General features: G+C 35.3%; 1 pseudogene across 1 annotated transcript; it reads right to left on the bottom strand.

Annotated features, from left to right (window-relative positions):
- Positions 1 to 4760: 4760 nt before the first annotated feature.
- On the bottom strand, positions 4761 to 5326 carry LOC309797289 (SAYSvFN domain-containing protein 1-like; annotated as a pseudogene). Its single transcript has one exon. The product of its transcript is annotated as an SAYSvFN domain-containing protein 1-like (transcript).
- Between the last annotated feature and the right edge of the window lie 6598 nt (positions 5327 to 11924).

Genomic DNA, 11924 nt, shown 5'->3' with positions numbered 1-11924 from the left:
ACAAGTTTCATATATAACATACAGCAGTGTTAATTATATTAATCATGTCATACATTACATCCCTAGTAATTAATTTATCTTATAACTGGAAGTTTGTACCATTTGACCACCTTCATCCAATTCTCCACCCCCCCAACCTGCCCCATTAACCACCTCTGGTCACCACAAATCTGATCTCTTTTTCTATGAGTTTGTTTGTGTTTGAAGTATAATTGACCTACAACACTATGTTAGCTCCTGGTGCATGATATAGTGATTCTATATTTCTATACACTTCAAAATGCTCATCATGATAAGTCTAGTTACCACTGTCACCATACAAATATATTACGTAATTATTGACTGTATTCCCTACACTGTACATTTCATACCCACGACTCATTTATTTTGTAACTGGAAGTTTGTACCTCTTAATCTCCCTCACCTATTTTTCATTCCCTAACCCCTTCCCCCTGGCAACCACTTGTTTGTTTTCTGTTTCTATGACTCTGTTTCTGTTTTGTTGTATTTGTTCATTTGTTTTGTTTTTTAGATTATACATATAAGTGAAATTGCAGAGTATTTGTCTTTCCCTGACTGACTTATCATAATACCCTCAAGGTCCATCCATTTTGTCATAAGTAGCAAGGTTTCCCTTTTTATGGCTGAGTAATGTTCCATTGTGTATGTACACCACATCTTCTTTATCCATTCATCTATCAGTGTGCATTTAGTTTGCTTCCACATCTTGACTATTGTAAGTAATACTGCAGTGAACATAGGGGTGCATATATCTTTTCAAATTAGTGATTCCTTTTGTTTTGATAAATACCCAATAGTGGAATTGCTGGATCATATGGTAGTTCTATTTTTAGTTTTTTGAGGAACTGCTATACTGTTTTCCATACTGGTTGAACCCATTTACATTCCTACCAATAGTGTACAAGGGTTCTCTTTTCTCCACATCCTCTCCAACAATTTGTTATTTGTTGTCTTTTTGATGATAACCATTCTGACAGGTGTAAGGAGATATCCCATCATGGTTTTGATTTGCATTTCCCTGATGGTTAGTGATATTGAGCATCTTTTCATGTATCAGTTGGTACCTGTATGTCTTCTTTGTAAAAATGTCTATTCAGATCCTCTGTCCATTTTTTTTTTTTTTTTTTTTTTTTTTGCGGTATGCGGGCCTCTCACTGCCGTGGCCTCTCCTGTTGCGGAGCACAGGCTCCGGACGCGCAGGCTCAGCGTCCATGGCTTCTGTCCATTTTTTAATTGTTTGTTTTTTGATACAAATTTATATGAGTTCTTTGTGTATTGGGGATATTAACCCCTTATTGGATATATCATTTGCAAATATCTTCTCCCATTCAGTAGGTGGCCTTCACAGTTTTTGGATAGTGTCCTTCATCATGCAAAAGCTTTTTAGTTTGATGTAGTCCCATTAGTTTATTTTTGCTTTCATTTTCCTTGCTTGGGAAAACATATCCAAAATATATTGCTAAGACCAATGTCAAAGAGAATACTGCCTATGTTTTCTTCTAGGAATTTTATGGTTTCAGGTGTTACATTTATCCCTCAAATCCATTATGAGTTTATTTTTGTATATGGTGTGAAAAAGTAGTCCAGTTTGATTCCTTTGCATGTAGCTATCCAGTTTTCCCAACAACATTGATTGAAGAGACTGTTTTTCCCCCATTTTATATTCTTGCTTCCTTTGTCATATATTAATTGACCATATAAAGGTGGGTTCATTTCTGGACTCTCTATTCTGTTCCATTGATCTATGTGACTATTTTTGTGCCAGTATCATACTGGTTTTGATTACTGTAGCTTTGTAGCATGGTCTGAAGTGAGGGTGCATGATGTTTCCAGCTCCGTTCTTTTTTCTTAAGATTGTTTTGGCTATTCACGGTCTTTTGTGTTTCCATACAAATTTTAGAATTATTTGCTCTAGTTCTGTGAAAAATGCCATTGGTATTTTGATAGGGATTGCACTGAATCTATAGATTTCCTTGGGGAAAATGGTCATTTTATCAATATTAATTCTCCCAATCCATGAACACAGTATATCTCTCCATCTGTCTATGTTGTCTTCAATTTCTTTCATCAGTGTCTAATATTTTTCCAAGTACAGGTCTTTCATCTCCTTAGTTAGATTTATTTTTTTGATGTGATTGTAAATGGTATTGTTTTCTTAATTTCTATTTCTGATCATTCATTGTTAGTGTATAGAAACGCTACAGGTTTCTGAGTATTCGTTTTGTATTCTGCAGCTTTATGAATTCATTGATGAGCTCTAGTAGTTTTTTGGTGGCATCTTTAGGATTTTCTATATAGAGTATCATGTCATCTGCAAATAGTGACTGTTTAACTTCTTCCTTTCCAATTTGGATCCCTTTTATTTCCTTTTCTTTTCTGAATGCTGTGGCTAGGACTTCTAATACTATGTTCAATAAAAGTGATGAGAGTGGAATTAAAATAATTAAAAAAAACAAAACCAAAAAAAAGTGGTGAGAGTGGGCATCCTTGTCTTGTTCCTGATCTTAGAGGAAATGTTTTGATCTTTTCACCATTGAGTATGATGTTGCCTATAGGCTTGTCATAAATGGCCTTCATTATGTTGAGGTATGTTCCCTCTATACCCACCTTGTTGAGAGATTTTTATCATAAATGGATGTTGAATTTTGTCAAATGCTTTTTCTGCATCTATTGAGGTGATCATATGATTTTTTATTCTTCAATTTTTTAAGGTGGTATATCATACTGATTGATTTGTGGACGTCAAACCTGGGATAAATACCACTTGATCATGGTGTATGATCATTTTAAAGTATTGTTGAATTTGGTTCGTAATATTTTGTTTAGGATTTTTGCATCTATGTTCATCAGAGATACTGGTCTGTAATTTTCTTTTTTTGTGATATCTTCATCAGGTTTTGGTATCAGGGTGATGATGGCCTCATAGTATGAGTTTGGAAGGGTTCCTTCCTCTGCAATTTTTTGAAATAGTTTGAGAAGGACAGGTGTTAACTCTTCTCTGAATATTTGGTAGAATTCACCTGTAAAACCATCTGGTCATAAACTTTTGTTTGTTGGTGATTTTTTTGTTTGTTTTTTTGTTTTTAATGATTCAATTTCATTCTTGGTGATCAGTCTGTTCATATTTTATATTTCTTCCTGGTTCAGCCTTGAGAGATTATATGTTTCTAGAAATTTGTCCATTTCTTCTAGGTTGTCCATTTTATTGGTGCATAATTGTTTATAGCCATCTCTTATGATCTTTTGTATTTCTGTGGTGTCAGTTGTAACTTTTCCTTTTTCATTTCTGTTTTTATTTATTTAGATCCTCTCTTTCTTTTTCTTAATGTTTATGGATAAAATTTTATCAATTTTTAAAATCTTTTTAAAGAACTATTAGTTTCATTGACCTTTTATATTTTTTATTCTCTATTTTATTTACTTCTGCCCTGATCTTTATTATTTCTTTCCTTCTACTAACTTTAGGTTTCATTTGTTCTTCTTTTTCTATTTTCTTTATGTGTATGGTTAGGCTGTTGATTTGAGATTTCTCTTGTTTCCTGAGGTAGGCTTGTATCACTAAAAACTTTCCTCTTAGAACTGCTTTTGCTATGTCCCATAGATTTTTAATTGTTGTGTTTTTGTTTTCCTTTGTCTCCAGGTAATTTTCTTATTTCCTCTGATTTCTTCAGTGATCCATTGATTGTTTAGCAGCATATATTTTAGCCTCCACGTTTTTATGTTTTATACAGTTCTTTTCTTGTAGTTGATTTCTAGCCTTATAGCCTTCTGGTCAGAATAGATGCTTAATATGATTTTAATCTTCTTAAATTTACTGAGACTTGTTTCATGGCTTAGCATGTGATTTAAAATCTTGGAGAATGTTCCACGTGAACTTGAAAAGATGTGTAATCTGCTGCTTTTGGATGGAATGTTACATATATATATATTCCTAGTATGTATGTTAAGGTTTTCTTTATCATGAAAGGGTGCTGGATTTTGTCAAATTCTTTCTCGGCATCAATTGAGATGATCATGTGGATTTTTCCTTCATTCCATTAACATGGTATATTATAATTTTTTTGACATAGAAAACAAATTTATGGCTACCAAAGCAGAAAGGTGGGGGGGGGGAGGGATAAACTAGGAACCTGGGATTAGCAGATACACACCACCATATATAAAACAAACAACAAGGACCTACTGTATAGCACAGGAACTACAAAATACTTAATATTTTGTAGTAACTTCTATAAGAAAAGAATCTGAAAAAGAATATATATATGTATAAATGAATCACTTTGCTGTACACCTGAAACTAACACAACATTGTAAATCAAATATATGTCAATTTTAAAAATTAATTAATTAAAAAAAGACTTAAAGAGAATATTTACTTTTAACATATAGTCCCGATGTACCAAAACATTACTTCAAACAGCTGGATATTTTAAACAGTTATCTCCCCAGTGCCCCCCTACTGTTCTAAAAATCACCTCTCTTAAATAAAGAGACAAGTAGGTCTCCTTTCTTGAGTGTGTAATTTTTATAAATTGCATCAGATCCACAGTGAGTGTCTTTCTGGGAGTTTCACCAAAACCAAAAAGAAGTTCTGATATAAAACTGCAGCAGGAAATCAGGGAAAGCATGTGGAACTGCGGGGTCACAGAACTGACCTGCAAGCTATCCTTTGCCAAACCCACAAACCGACACCCCAGGGGTGTGAGGGCCCTATGGCCCAGCCAACAGCAGGGCTGGCCCTATCTCCCCTGCAGGGGTCTCAGGTGCAGCTTGCGTTCCAGCTGCTGGGCAATCAGGGTGCCCTGGATGGCCTCACAGTCTGAGTTGAACATGGAGTACCCGCTCTTCCCCCCTCTGCCTTCTCCTCAGGGCCCCGTTTCCCCACATGCATCCAGTAGAAGAGGGACAGGACAAAATAGGCCAGGCCAAATTCCAGTTCCACAAACAGTCCCAGCAGGACCAACCAGAGGAGCACCTTCAAGAAGGTGATGTTGGTCAGGGGAGACTGGCCCTCCTGGGGCGGGGGCGGCAGAGGCGGTGGCTTGGCTGGATTCTGCGGTGGCTGTGACATGCAGTCCCCAGGACAAGCTGCTCCCTGAGCAAGGCTGGGCCAGGCCTGGGCACTCAAGGGCCTTGATTTCCACACCAAGAACCGTTTTAGCCAGCCTGGGGCTGCCTTTGGAGTTGCAGCTGCTTCCACCTTCTCTCCCGAGGTTTGTGCACAGTGGCTCTGAAGTGCTGGGTTCTGCCGCCAACCTGGCTGGTTTCTGGGCCCTACTCCCAACTCAGCTAACCGCTGCTCCATGGCACATGCCCTGTTCTCTGTGCGCCCAGGAGTGCGTGTGCCCATGCTGGTGTATTATATGGATTGATTTTTATATGTTGAAAGACCCTTGCATTCCTGGCATAAATCACTTTTGGTCTTGGTGTATAAGACAGGAATAAAGACACAGACCTACTAGAGAATGGACTTGAGGATATGGGGAGGGGGAAGGGTAAGCTGTGACAAAGTGAAAGAGCGGCATGGACATATATACACTACCAAACGTAAGGTAGATAGCTAGTGGGAAGCAGCTGCATAGCACAGGGAGATCAGCTCAGTGCTTTGTGACCGCCTGGAGGGGTGGGATAGGGAGGGTTGGAGGGAGACGCAAAAGGGAGGGGATATGGAAACATATGTATATGTATAACTGATTAAATTTGTTATAAAGCAAAAAATAAAAAAAATAAAAATAAATAAAAAATAAATAAAAATACTTCTAATATACTGCTGAATTCAGTTTGTTGGTGCCTTGTTGAGAATTTTTGGATATATATCCACAGGTGATATTAATCTGTGGCTTTTGTTTAATGTGATATATTTGTCTATCCTTAGTATCCGGGTAATGGTGGCCTCATAGAATGACTTAGGAAGTGTTCTCTCATCTTCTTTAGGAAGATTTTGAGAATTGGTGTTAACTTATTTTTAGGTGTTTGGCAGAATTAACTAGTGGAGCCATTTGGTCCTGAGCTTTTCTTGCTTGGGAAGTTTTTGATTACTGATTCAATCTCTTTATTCATTATTGCTCTAATCAGATTTTCAATAAGATATAACAATTATGAACATATATGCACCCAACAACAGATCCCCAAATATATGAAGCAAAAATTGACAGAATCAAAGGGAAGGATAAACAAGTCTATAATAATAGTTGGAGATTTCAATACCCTGCTTTTATTTTTTTATAACTTTATCTATTTATTTATTTTTGGTTGCACTGGGTCTTTGTTGCTGTGCACAGGCTTTCTTTAGTTGCAGCAAGCAGGGGTTACTCTTTGTTGTGGTGCGTGGGTTTCTCATTGTGGTGGCTTCTCTTGCTGTGGATCATGGGCTCTAGGTGTGTGGGCTTCAGTAGTTGTGGCACGCAGGCTCAGTAGTTGTGGCTCACGGGCTCTAGAGCACAGGCTCAGTAGTTGTGGCACGTGGGTGATGCAGCATGTGGTATCTTCCCGGACCAGAGATCAAATCTGTGTCCCCTACATTGGCAGGTGGATTCTTAACTACTGTGCCACCAGGGAAGTCCCTCAATACCCTACTTTTAATAATGATAGAACAATCAGATAGAAGATCGTTATGGAGATAGAGAATTTAAGCAGCACTATAAACCAACTAGACCTAACAGACATACACAAATCCTCCAGCCAACAACAGCAGAATGCATATTTTTCTTCCAATTGCAGATAGGACATTCTCCACAACAGAACATATGTTAGGCCACAAGTCAGGTGTTAATAAATTCAAAAAGACTGAAACCATACAAAGGATATGCTCTGAACACAAAGAAATGAAACTAGAAATCAATAACTTTAGGAGAACTGGAAAATTCCAAATATGTGGAAATAAAACCATACATTAAATAGCCAATGAATGAAAGAAAAGAAAACAGAAGAGAAATCAGAAAATACTCTGATACAAGTTAAAATTAAAAACACAATATACCAAAACTTACAAGATGAAATGAAAGCCATGCTCAGATGGAATTTTATAGTTGTAAATGTCTACATTAAAAATGAAAAGAAATCTCAAATAAGCAACTTATCTTCATACCTTAAGGAAGTAAAAAAAAAAGAACAGCAAATTAAACAAAAAATTATCAGAAAGAAAGAAATAATAAAGAATGGAGCTGAGAATAATAAAATAGAGAATAAAAAGATAATAGAGACAGTCAATGAAACTAAAAGCTGTTTTTTTCAGAGATTATTAAAACTGACTAACATTTATCTATACTTACTAAAGAGAGAGAGGGAGAGACAAAGAAGAGAGAAAGAACTAAATTTCTAAAATCATAGGTGAAAGTGGGGACATTGCTACTATACCTTACAGAAAAAAAAATTGTAGGAAAATATTATGAAAAATTGTTTGCCTACAAATTAGATAACCGAGATGAAATAGACAAATTTCTAGATACAGACAAACTACCAAAACTGATTAAAGAATAAATAAACATCTTAAATTTGTACCAATTAGTTTGAAGTAGTACCAGCTTAGCTTTATTAGTGTACAAAAATATTGCTCTTATGCAGCTCCATCCCATCTTCCTTATGTTGTCATGTTCACAAATCACATCTTTATACATTGTATACCTATAGATTTGTAATTATTGTTTTATGTGTTTTCCTTTTAAATTGTATAGAAAAAAAGAGGATTTATGAGGTAGAAATCAATAATACTGGCTTTTATGTTTACCTACATAGCTACCTTTACCTTTGTTTTTTATTTCTTTATATGGCTTTGACTTACTATCTAATGTTCTTTTATTTCAGCCTGAATTACTACCATTAGCATTTCTTGTAGTACAGGTCTACCAGTGACAAACTACCTCAGTGTTTGTTTATCTGGGAATGTCTTGATTTCTCCTTCATTTTTGAAGGATATTTTTGTTGAGGATAGAAGTTTTGGGTGACAATTTTTTTCTGTTAGTATTTTAAATATGTCATTCCACTGTTTACTAGTTTCCATGATTTTTGATAAGAATATACATTCTTCCCAAGTGCACCTGGAGCAGTTACCAGGATAGACTATTTAATAGGCCATAAAAAAACCTCAATAAATTTAAAAGGATAGAAATCATATGAATTATGTTATCTGACCACAATGGATTGAATTTAGAAATCAAAAATAGAAAGATATTTCAGGAACTCACAACTATGTGGAAACTAAACAACAAACTCCTAAATAACCACTTGGTCAAAGAAAAAACTCAAAAGAAAAATTAGAAAATACTTTGAGATCAATGAAAATGAAGATGAAACATTCCAAAACTTAAGATGTGGTTAAAGCAGTGTTTAGGGGGAAATTTATAGCTGTAAATACTTATGTTAAAAAAGAGGAAATATTTCAAATCAGTAACCTAATTTCCTCCTTAAGACACTGGAAAAAAAGAATAAAGAAATGTAAAACAAGCAGAACGAAAGAAATAATGAAGTGCAAATTAATGAAATAGAGAGTAGAAAATAGAGAAAATCAATGAAACCAAAAGCTGGTTCTTTAAAATGATTAACAAAATTGACAAACTTATAGCTATACTCACAAAGGAAAAACCATAGATGACTCAAATTACTAAATCAGAAACTAAAGAGAAGACATTTCTACAAATATTACAGAAATAAAAATGATTAAAAAGGAATACTCTGTATATATGTGCCGTATGCTAACACATATATATGGAATTTAAGAATAAAAAAAAGTTCATGAAGAACCTAGGGGTAAGACAGGAATAAAGACACAGACCTACTAGAGAATGGACTTGAGGATATGGGGAGGGGGAAGGGTAAGCTGTGACAAAGTGAGAGAGAGGCATGGACATATATACACTACCAAACGTAAGGTAAATAGCTAGTGGGAAGCAGCCACATAGCACAGGGAGATCAGCTCAGTGCTTTGTGACCGCCTGGAGGGGTGGGATAGGGAGGGTGGGAGGGAGGGAGACGCAAGAGGGAAGAGATATGGGAACATATGTATATGTATAACTGATTCACTTTGTTATAAAGCAGAAACTAACACACCATTGTAAAGCAATTATACTCCAATAAAGATGTAAAAAAAACCCAGGAATACTCTGAACAATTGTGTGTCAATAAATAAGACAATTCAGATGAAATCGAAAAATTCCTAGAAAGACACAGACCACCAAAACTAATTAAACAAGAAATGGACAATAAGAATGGATCTATAACATGAGTTGAATTAGTAATTTAAAAAAACAGCTACAAAGAAAGTATTAGCACAGATGGATTCATTGGTGAATTGTACCAAACATTTAAAAAAGAACTAATACCAATTCTTCAGAAACTCTTCCAAAAAAATAGAAGAGGAGGCAGTATTTCCCAATTTCCCAACTCATTTTTTGAAGCTAGTATTACCCTGATACCAAAACCAGACAAAGTTATCACAGGAAAAGAAACCTAAAGACTAGCATCTCATAATAATAAAGATGCAAACATCCTCAAAAAATACTAGAAAAGAGACATCTATAGAACATTTCACCCAACAACAGAATATATATTCTTCCCAAGAACATATGGAACATTCTCCAGGACAGACCATATGCTAAGCCATAAAAGAAAACACTGACAAACCAAATTCAGCAACATAAATGACTTATACACCATGGTCAAGTGTGATTTATCACAGAAAAGCAAGGATGGTTTAATATCTGAAAAATGATTAATATACCATATCAGTAGAATAGAAAATGAAAATCACAGTCATCTCAGTAGATACAGAAAAAAAAGCGTTCAACAAAATATAACACCCTTTTATGATAAAAACACTCGACAAACTAGGAATACAAAAGAACTTTATTAACTACATAGAGGACATGTAAGATATCCCCACATCTAGCATCCATAAGATCGGTTATGAGACAAAGATATCTGTTCTTACCACTTCTATTCAACATGGTACTAAAGGTTCTAGCCTGGCCAATTGGGCATAAAAAAGCAATAAAAGGCATCCAAAATGCAAAGAAGAAGTAAACCCATCTTTATTCACAGATGACAAGATCTTATACATAGAACATCCTAAGGAATCCACTAAATACCTGTTAGAACTAATAAACAAATTCAGTAAGGTTGCAGGATACAAAATCTATATACAAAAATAAATGGTATTTCTATATACTTGCAATGAACAATCTGAAAATGAAATTAAGAAAACAATTGCATTTACAATAGCATCAAAAAGAATAAAATATTTAAGAATAACTTTAATAAAAGGAGTGTAAAACTTATACATGCTCTAAAAACTACAAAATTTTGTTGGAAGAAATTAAAGATCTAAATATACATAAAAACATCCTGTGTTCGTGGATTAGAAGACTTAATATTTTTAAGATGGCAATACTCTCCAAATTGATCTACAAATTCAATGCAACCCCTATCAAAATCCTTGCTGCCTTTATTTGCAGAAATTGGTAAGCTGATCCTAACATTCATATGGAAATGCAAGGGACCCAGAATAGTCAAAACATTCTTGAAAAAAGAACAAAGTTGGAGGTCTAACACTTTCTGATTTCAAAACTTACTACAAAGCTATAGTAATTGAGAACATGTGGTACTGGCATAAGGATGGACATATAGATCAATGGAATAGAATTGAGAGTCCGGATATGAACTTATGTGTCTGTAGTTAACTGGTTTTCCACAAGGGTTCCAAGGTCATTCAATGGGAAAGAATAGTCTTTTCAACAAATGGCACCATGACAACTGGATAGACATATGCAAAAGAATGAGATTGGGGCTTCCCTGGTGGTGCAGTGGTTGAGAGTCCGCCTGCCGATGCAGGGGACGTGGGTTCGTGCCCCGGTCCGGGAAGATCCCACATGCCGCGGGGCGGCTAGGCCCGTGAGCTATGGCCACTGAACCTGCACGTCTGGAGCCTGTGCTCCACAATGGGAGAGGCCACAACAGTGAGAGGTCCGCGTACCGCAAAAAAAAAAAAAAAAAAAAAAAAGAATGAGATTGAACACTTACCTCACACCATATACAAAAATGAACTCAAATACCTAAATATAAGAGTTAAAATTGTAAAACTCTTAAAAGAAAACATGGAGGTAAATCTGCATGACCCTAGGTTTAGAAACAGAATCTCATATATGACACCAAAGCATAAGAAACACAATCAAAATATATAAATTGAACTTCATCAAAATAAAAAACATCTATGTTTTAAAGGACACTATCAAGAAAGTGGAAAAACAATCCCCACGATGGGAGAAATATTTTCAATTTACAGGGAACTTGTATCTAGTATCCATAAGCAACTCTTAAAACTGATTAATAAAGATGCAACCCAATTTTAAAAATGGGCAAAGTATCTGAATAGACATTTCTCCAAAGAAGATATACAAATGACAGATAAGCACATGAAAATGTTCTCAGGGGAATGCATATCAAAACCACAATGGGATACACTTCACTTCTACTGGGATTGCTATAATCAAAAAGCCAGATAATAACAAGTGCTGACAAGCATGTGGAGAAATCAGAACCCTCATACACTGCTGGAGGGAAAGTAAAATGGTGCAGCCACTTTGAAAACAGTTTGGCAATTCCTTACATGGTTAAACATAGAGTTATCATATGACCCAGCAATTTCAATCCTAGGTATATACCCAAAAGAAATGAAAGCATACATTCACACAAAAACTTGTTCATGAGTGTTTACAGCAGCATTATTCAAAACAGCCAAAAGGTGAAAACAACCCAAGTATCTATCAACTGATGAATAGATAAATTAAATGTGCTATATCTGTACAGTGAAAATTTATTCCGCAATAAGAAGAAATGAAATACTAATATATGCTACAATATGGATGCACCTTGAAAACATCACATTAAGTGAAAGAAGCCAGTCATACAAA

This window comes from Mesoplodon mirus (assembly GCF_964341445.2).
Source record: "Mesoplodon mirus genome assembly, chromosome: X".
Taxonomy (NCBI): domain Eukaryota; kingdom Metazoa; phylum Chordata; class Mammalia; order Artiodactyla; family Ziphiidae; genus Mesoplodon; species Mesoplodon mirus.
The sequence above is the reverse complement of the archived record's forward strand: the minus strand, read 5'-3'. Positions and strand labels throughout refer to the sequence as shown.